Source organism: Pectinophora gossypiella, chromosome 13 (genome assembly GCF_024362695.1).
Source record: "Pectinophora gossypiella chromosome 13, ilPecGoss1.1, whole genome shotgun sequence".
Classification (NCBI taxonomy): Eukaryota; Metazoa; Arthropoda; class Insecta; order Lepidoptera; family Gelechiidae; genus Pectinophora; species Pectinophora gossypiella.
The window spans coordinates 336688-345259 of NC_065416.1; positions in this window are offsets into that span (position 1 = coordinate 336688).

Below are 8572 nucleotides of genomic sequence, written 5' to 3' on the forward strand. Positions count from 1 at the left end.
TATGCTTAATAAACGCAGTGATAAGATACAAGTGTTATTATTACGCCGAGGAATGGATTCTGAACCTTTTGATAATGAGATCTCTCAACTTAATACGACAAATATTTAATAATAACGATTGCTGATTGGTGTGAAAGGAAGGCCAAGAAGAGCTCACATGGAACAAATCAAAGAGAAGGCGAACGTCGTGTCTTATAAGGAAGTAAAAGAATTGGCCTTTGATAAAAGACAATAATGGAGATTGCTACACTGACAAGGGCGTGGTTTTTAAATAAATGATTGTACAATGTGCGCAGCGCGATAGACCACTACATTAGGCATTACCTGGAATTTAAAACAGTTTTGACCAAAATTTGTACTACCCGTGAAAGGTGTCTTATTGAAGCCAAAGACAGACAAACATTTTCAAGCGTCAACCGCTGTCGCGTCTCACCAACACCAAGCACCTGACGTATAATACAAGATGCGTGCGGAATACTGATTCCCGCACTACTTAATGACAGGATGGTGAGTTACCAGCCGACCCGCTGCGACCCGCGGGAATCCGATTACGAAAAGGTTCACAAAACATCATCATATTTTCACACTCTTAGTCTTTTAACTACGTAGGGTTGGTAGAATATAAATAGGAAAGTAAGTGACTTCTTCGCTGAGCTGTGGTAGCCCATTTGCAAGAACGCTTGACTCACATTCCGAGGTCGCAGGTTGAAATCCTGCTACGTGCTTTTTAACCAATCATTTTAAAATTTGTTTTCGAATTCATTTTTGGATCTTAAATGATTATCACATGCTCAGCGGTGAAGGAAAACATCGTAGATAAACCCTTATTCCCGAGAAATTCATTTCAGAGGTATGAGACCTAGCCTGTATTGGAGTAATTTTCCTTCGTGGGTTGGTAGATCAGACAGGCAGTCACTTCTGTAAAAACAAAGCTGTCAAATCTTCTGGCTAAGTAAGCGGTCCCTGTGAACAACGCTAAGGAGATTAAGTAACTTCTTCGCTATTTGGAGTAATGCTCTATCAGCATTACTCATGTTGATGCATCACAGTCGATTTCGACCACGAATTGGTGGACTCATTGAGGGCTATCTTCCGCATAGAACACCAACGTCGGGGTCTAAGCCATGGTTGCTGCTAAGTGAGATTCTTTATTAAGGAATATTATAGAATCCGTGATAGGCCCTATTCGAAGAACGCGTGTCTTAGTAGGTAGTGTCACTGTCAAAAAAAGAAGTTCGAATCCCGTATCTAAACCACTGAATTGGCCTTTATGAGTTTGACTTTACTGCCTCAAATGACATTACCTACTTGACCGGAACATTTTGGTTCAACCAGCAGGAGTTTGTATGAAATCACATAAGTGACGCCGCCGTGTGAGTCTTGTATGTGGACGCGTGCGAATGAACAACAGTTCCGGAATCGCTCTCAGCTTCGTCTGTGTCTATAGAGCTTCATCATCATCAGCCCATTAACGTCCTCACTGCAGGGGCACGGGCCTTCCCTATGGATGGATAGGGAGATCGGGCCTTAAACCATCACGCGGGCCCAGTGCGGATTGGTGGTTATTAACGACTGCTAATGCAGCCGGGACCAACGGCTTAACGTGCCTTCCGAAGCACGGAGGAGCTCAAGATGAAAACTTTTTTTTGTGGTCACCCATCCTAAGACCGGCCTTTGCGAAAGTTGCTGAACTTCAACAATCGCAGACCGAGCGCGTTTACCGCTGCGCCTATGGAGCTTAAAAGTTATTTATTTTAATTTATTTATTGGGAACAAACACAAAAAAGATTAAATTTGAGTTTATCAGTTTCAATATATTCAGTTCATGTTTGGATAACCTTTTTTTGACAAGGCTTATACTGTAGATTAGTCGCATGTGGCATTAACTTATTAGACCAGAAAGGCTGGAAAAATAAATTTAAATCTGGAATCTATATCTATATATACATAAAACATAAACAGCCTATATACGTCCCACAGCTGGGCACAGGCCTCCCCTCAATCAACCGGAGGGGGTATGGAGCATACTCCACCACGCTGCTCCAATGCGGGTATCTATATATACATTTTGGAAATGGAACAAAAGTAAAAAGAAGATTGAAATTAAAAGCGAAATTCAACTGTTTTGATAGTAAGAGACCTAGGGAAGAGCAATATTTTTGAACCTGGAAATCATCTCCTAAGGGGATGAATAAGTAATAACCGATGTTTACGCGGACAAAGTCGCAGTTTAAATTAATGGCAAGAGACGAAAATATTGATATATCCCGGAATTTACCTAAGTATGATGCTGCTTATCATTCGAATCATATAGGTCTCGACTAAGGTATCACGTTCTTAATTTAATCTGAAAAACGTAGCATACTTATATTATTATTAAAAATAACTGTTTCCCGAAGCAAAATAAATACATGAATCTATTTATTCTGTAAAAATTACTTTTTAATTACTTAAATTTTATGAAACAGAACATTTTGTTGGAAATGTGGCATCGTAATTGGACGAAGTGAGGCGAAATTCACTGAAATACATCTGAAATATGTCTTTAAAATTTTTGCATCGAATTGAGTTCTTGTAAAACACCTGAGGTAATGTTGTGAGCAATATATTATTGCTATGTGTCTTTCAAATAAATTCATTGGTTTTTTTAATTAATAGTAGGTAACAAATAATTGTTCACACACTTCACAAAATTCGCGTTTATAATATTAAGAAGAATTATTTCGCCCAACACTGAACTAATATGTTTTTTTCCCAGAAATTATTGACAGAATGTCAATATTCTTTAGATATAAAGTATATTGACACTGTTGTAACAAGAACCGTGATCCACGTGTAGATAATTTAAAACATAATTAATTTCCCTTTGAAAAAGTTATTGATGGCCTGTTTGAATCCTTAGACACGACTTTGAAACTGGTTCTGAAAAGTATCTGTGCTCAAAGTGGATATATAAATTGCATATTTATTCTTCTCAATGCTAGGCATCCAGTTAGAGCGCGTTGGTTTTTGGATCTGGATGTCCCGGGTTCGATTTTCAGTGAGGATTTAATCATAACAGCCTCCGTGGTCTAGTGGTTAGAGCGTTAGGCTCACGATCTGGAGGTCCGGGTTGGATTCCCGATGGGGACATTGTCGAAATCACTTTGTGAGACTGTCCTTTGTTTGGTAAGGACTTTTCAGACTTGAATCACCTGATTGTTCGAAAAAGTAAGATGATTTCGTGCTTCGGAGGGCACGTTAAGCCGTTGGTCCCGGCTATTAGCCGTAAAAACACCTCCACCAACCCGCATTGGAGCAGCGTGGTGGAGTATGCTCAATACCCCCTCCGGTTGATTGAGGGGAGGCCTGTGCCCAGCAGTGGGACGTATATAGGCAGTTTATGTTATGTTATATAATCATATAAAAAACACTTTGCGATAGTGATCACACAGTGATTCTTGCCATGATAGCAATGCTGAAAATACCTTTTATGCAATTTTGCACCTGACCTCGGTCGGATTCTCTCACCGGATCAATCGCCTCATGTAACACGAGCTACAAACAATACCCAAAGCAAGGAATAATCTCCAACCACACCGCCGGCGTGACACGTATACCGTATTCCCTCAAGCACACATTACTCGTGCCGCCGACGAGAATACAAATTTCCCGCACCTCCGGCACATCAACAGCTCAACACAACATTTCTCTTCTAATTTAATGTAACTAAAACATTCATAAGACTTTGCAATTTTACTTCACCCGATGGACACCGCCAAATAAATATTTAAACTCCTTTCTAACCCTTTTCCGGCACACGTAAAGCAGCGTTTAAAAGATCGGAAAGAATTTCATGCGGCCGACGCTCACTGGCCACATTGTTCATTGGAGAATGTGAAAACTATTTTACTAGAAGTAAAAATGTTCAAATATTCGGAATAGCCCACCAGCACGAGAACGGTTTCCGAGAGGTCAGATGTCTGCATGGAATAATGTGCATAGTTTCGCTCGCTAGAGTGCACAGCGCACGCTTTGTATGAGTATGCCACAAATAATTTAAATTTTGTTTTAAAACTTTTTTTATGTTATTCTCGAATGCAGTGCTTCCATTTTTGAAATTTCTCTCAGGAAACATCGCAATTCCGAATACAAACGAATATCCATGTTCATCAATTTATTACATTTATTGTGTACAGAATTTGAATTCATAACTTAGTTTAATTTAGATATTGTTGTTTTGTTCACGCGGGAATTAAAACAGTTATTCTGAGAGCTCTGGCTTTGGTTAATGGCTTTCAAATTTATTAAGCTATATTCAAATATTTCAGAGTGAAAGTTCTATTTTGTCCTCTATCCTGTGCCGTGTGTACCATTTACTGCAGTTATTTTACACGTACTTAGTCATGTTGTGTCAAATGAACGCGCCCTAAAGGTTGTTTTACACGGTAGAGTGAGGTTATGTATGAGGAATGCGACGGTTCTGCAAGTTTTAGAGAGACACGTGGTTAAGGAAAATATATCGCGTGGCACTACAGAGAAGGTTTTCGTGTAAAAGGGGCCTTTGAGTATCATATTTCAATTTAAATGCAAGTACAATTGTTTTTTCTTTTATTTGTGGGGTTTGTTTGGTTGTTTTTTTCTTCTTCATTCTTAAGTTTAAAGATTACATATATCGTCAAATCACAAAATGACTATGTTGATTCTTTGTTTGTCTTGTTCAAACATTATCTAGGATTGGAACACTGAAATAACTTAGGAAGTGGCTTGGATATTCGCATTTCATTTTTTTATCGTAAGACTACTTTATGGATTTTTGTCCCAATATAAATGCTCTGATAGAGGTTTAGGTAATACATTTTCCGCTCTGAAATCAAAATCATCGATGCGATGTTGGAATCGACACCACAATGTGATGTGTTCGCTGATAGATGGTGGAGTGTATGGAGAGAGTGTTTGGCTTTTTGCGAGAATCTATTCATGATTTACTGTTTTGTTTTTTATATTATTATTTTTATTTTTGTGTGATAGTTTACTTTTTAATTTTGAAATTGTAATTTCTTTTAATGTTTTTCATGTTATTTTATAGTCTTATTTTTCTTTTTGTTTATTTTTTTTTCATTCAATGTTTATTTTTGTTGTATTAGTTTGTACATTGTTTTCTCGTCATACAGCGCATTGGGCCATACTGTAATGTTGTATGTACTTTAATAAATAAATAAATAAATAATAATCATTATTAGAGCCTAACACCAAACATTTGCTTCCAAAGTATTTAAGAAATAAAATTACATTTATAAATGACCGGCGATCCTGACTCGCTTGTTGTTTAAACAAAAAATTAATATAAAAATAATAATTATATTATAATCAATATTTACAAATCTAGTCAGCAAGACTGCTAAAGTATCATTATAAGTATAATTCAAAATAAAATAAGGGACACATTTTAATTAAACGAGCGAGTCTGTCCAGTAATTGTAAGTAAACGAGAACGCGACCGGACAAGCAGCCGTTCATAAGCACAGCTTTGATTTATAACGACCCTAAACTTTACCCTCCGTCTGTCCTTACCATTAATACTAGACGAATATTTCGCCGAAACCAGTTGACCAGTAAGTAATTAAATTGTTGAGCAACTTGCAAAAACAAACTTAGTATAACATAAGCTCACAACTGTACCCCAATGGGGTAGTCAGTACTACATCCATCGCAAGATGAACCAAGTACCCACACTTCACCGAGCTTTCAGTTAGACCAACGTGATAGGGTGGTGAGCCGTTCGCACACAGACAGATATGTAGTCAGGTAGGCTATTACGAAATAATAAATGAATATGAATATACTATACAGTGGAATTTTCCGTTGCAAAAATATGGAACGGAAAATAATTTAAAAGATTATATTAAAGATTACTATAAATTAAAAAGCACTAAAATTTTCATCAATTTACGACAGGAAATTCCACTTGATATCAACTCAGAATCATGGTCTGAATTATTCCCCTCAGTATTCGTCACGGTGTCACTAACACCCATACCTACTTGTATGGCTACCGGCGGATAATTCCACTTGATATTAACTCAGAATCATGGTCTGAATCATCCTTCTGAGTATTCGTTAAGATATCACTAACACCCTGTATGATAACTTGCAGCCATTTTAGTTATGAAATCCTAAGATGGATATTATGGTCCGTGTGGTGACGGCGCCATCTCGCCCGTATAATGGACCATTATGTTAATAAAAGGACACGCCTGGGAAAATAAACAGCTGAATATCTTCTGGGATTATATTTATTTATTTGGGTCTCGACAGAAATAACTATTCTTAGATTTGAAATAATACATGTAAACAGCCTCCATGGTCGATTGGTTAGCGTTGGACTCAATAACGTGTTGTTCCCGGGAATGTACCCAAATTGGGAATCTTCCCGTTGTAAAAACTCTTTAACACTTTTAAGGACAGAACGTCTAATGACGGTCCAATTCTAAGGTACACTATCTATTATGAAAGAAAGAAAGAAAGAAACATTTATTACTTCCGGACACCACAGACACAGACACACCTAAACCTTGTTTTATGAACCATCAATGACCCATGGTCTCCGCCCGTGAAAGGGTTAATAGTAAGGTGTCTGCTATTCTTTTGCTAATTGTTCTTTCTTGTAGTTTGCTCTTATCTGGCTAAAGGTTAGGTAATAAAGCTCTGGTCTTTTCTCTGCCGGGAACATTAAAATGGGAAAATTCCCGGAAACGGCACATCACTAGTTAGGCTCATAATCTGGAGGTTCCGATTACACGGTTGAATCACCTGATTGCTCGAAAAATACTCCGTGCTTCTAATTCTCAAGCCGCCCTTTGTAGTGTTCGGAACATATCGATATACTTACTTATAACGATAGAGAACTCTATGCAATTGTGTCCTAGAAACAAAGCTATCGAAATCCTTTGAAACCATTCAGTGTGACCCTGTGAAAGGTTTAAACCGTCTGAGAGCAAGCGCAAAGTATAATATTAATGTTTGTTTACAAAATAGAATGGGGCACCTCTTTCGTTGGCAAATATTTACTTATTTATTTATGCTTTGAATGTGAGCAAAGGAATAATATTATAAGAGTATTATTTTTTTTACATAAAATTCTGTAAATATATACCGGTCGCGGTCGGTAAGTTAAGAAACTTTCGCAAAGGCCGGTCATAGGATGGGTGACCACAAAAAAAAAGTTTTCATCTCGAGCTCCTCCGTGCTTCGGAAGGCACGTTAAGCCGTTGGTCCCGGCTGCATTAGCAGTCGTCAATAACCATCAATCCGCACTGGGTCCGCGTGATGGTTTAAGGCCCGATCTCCCTATCCAACCATAGGGAAGACCCGTGCCCCAGCAGCGGGGACGTTAATGGGCTGATGATGATGATGTTTACCATGATTGACTGGGCTAAGCTGAGTTTATACAGGACGATTTTGCTTTGGCCAGTAACTAATGAGCTAAGTAAATCGTTGCACAAACATGACAAAACTCGAAAATTTAGTTTAATGGATATAGTACATATGGATAACCAAAAAAGTATCTGAGTAGGTAGTTAAAAATGGCTTATTCACAGAAATTCTTTGGGTTGATGAAGTTGGTAATCCACCTCAACTCATAACCCATACGAGAGAAGAAGAATTTCTGTGATAGTTGTAATTTGATAGTTGTTAGTTGAGTTTTATTATAACTAGGTTTTTGCGCGATGGCGGCAATCTGACTGAACTTTTTTTTTGTCTATAAGGGAAGTTTTTGGCGGGAACCAAAGGAGTTTTTGGTCGGTCGTTGGAGTTGGATTTCTAAGACGGTTTCCTAAGATATACCAAAGGATTATGTAGGTAATAAACTGGTCAAGTGGAAAACCATGTTGATTCTGTGATATTAGGGAGTGGTTAATGTATAATAGGGTATCCCGGGGCAGTATCAGAATATTTGTAGAGGACATCCGAAAGGTCTGGTGACAATTAAAACAGTTGATCTATGTAAATGCTACACCGTTATCCAGATACCAAAGATAATATTTCGCTTGATATATTGTAAACAAAGCCTATTAATTGTTTGTGGTACATCTACAGCCGTTCAAAGTAAAATCTGAATTTTAAATTGGAACATGAAATTATTATGATTTATTATCGACATTGTGTCACGAGCAAGGAATTTCATTATTCATTCTCATTACTTACAGAGAAATACTTACCTTTTTAAATACTTTACTCGTACTTTAGAAATATAATTATGGAACTCTGTTTATCTGTTAAACCGTATATACCCCCTGCTGTATATAGGCCTCCTATTTTTCTTGTCACTCTTTTTTAGTACTTCATCTTAAAAATTAAAATTGTAATTAGACATTTGCGCATTTAAAACTAAGTGCGCGTTTTCAACATAAACGTTGGCAATATTGTTGCTTCAATGTGGCCGTTTTAGAGCTTCTGTATTATGTCATCCGATGGTGGATCGTTAGGAAACCATAAGCTACTTTAAGATGTCATTGCTACCCTCGCCAGTAAGGTGCTCAGGAGTTCACAATGTACTAGTTACAAAAGTAACACAATGGTTCGTTTAGAT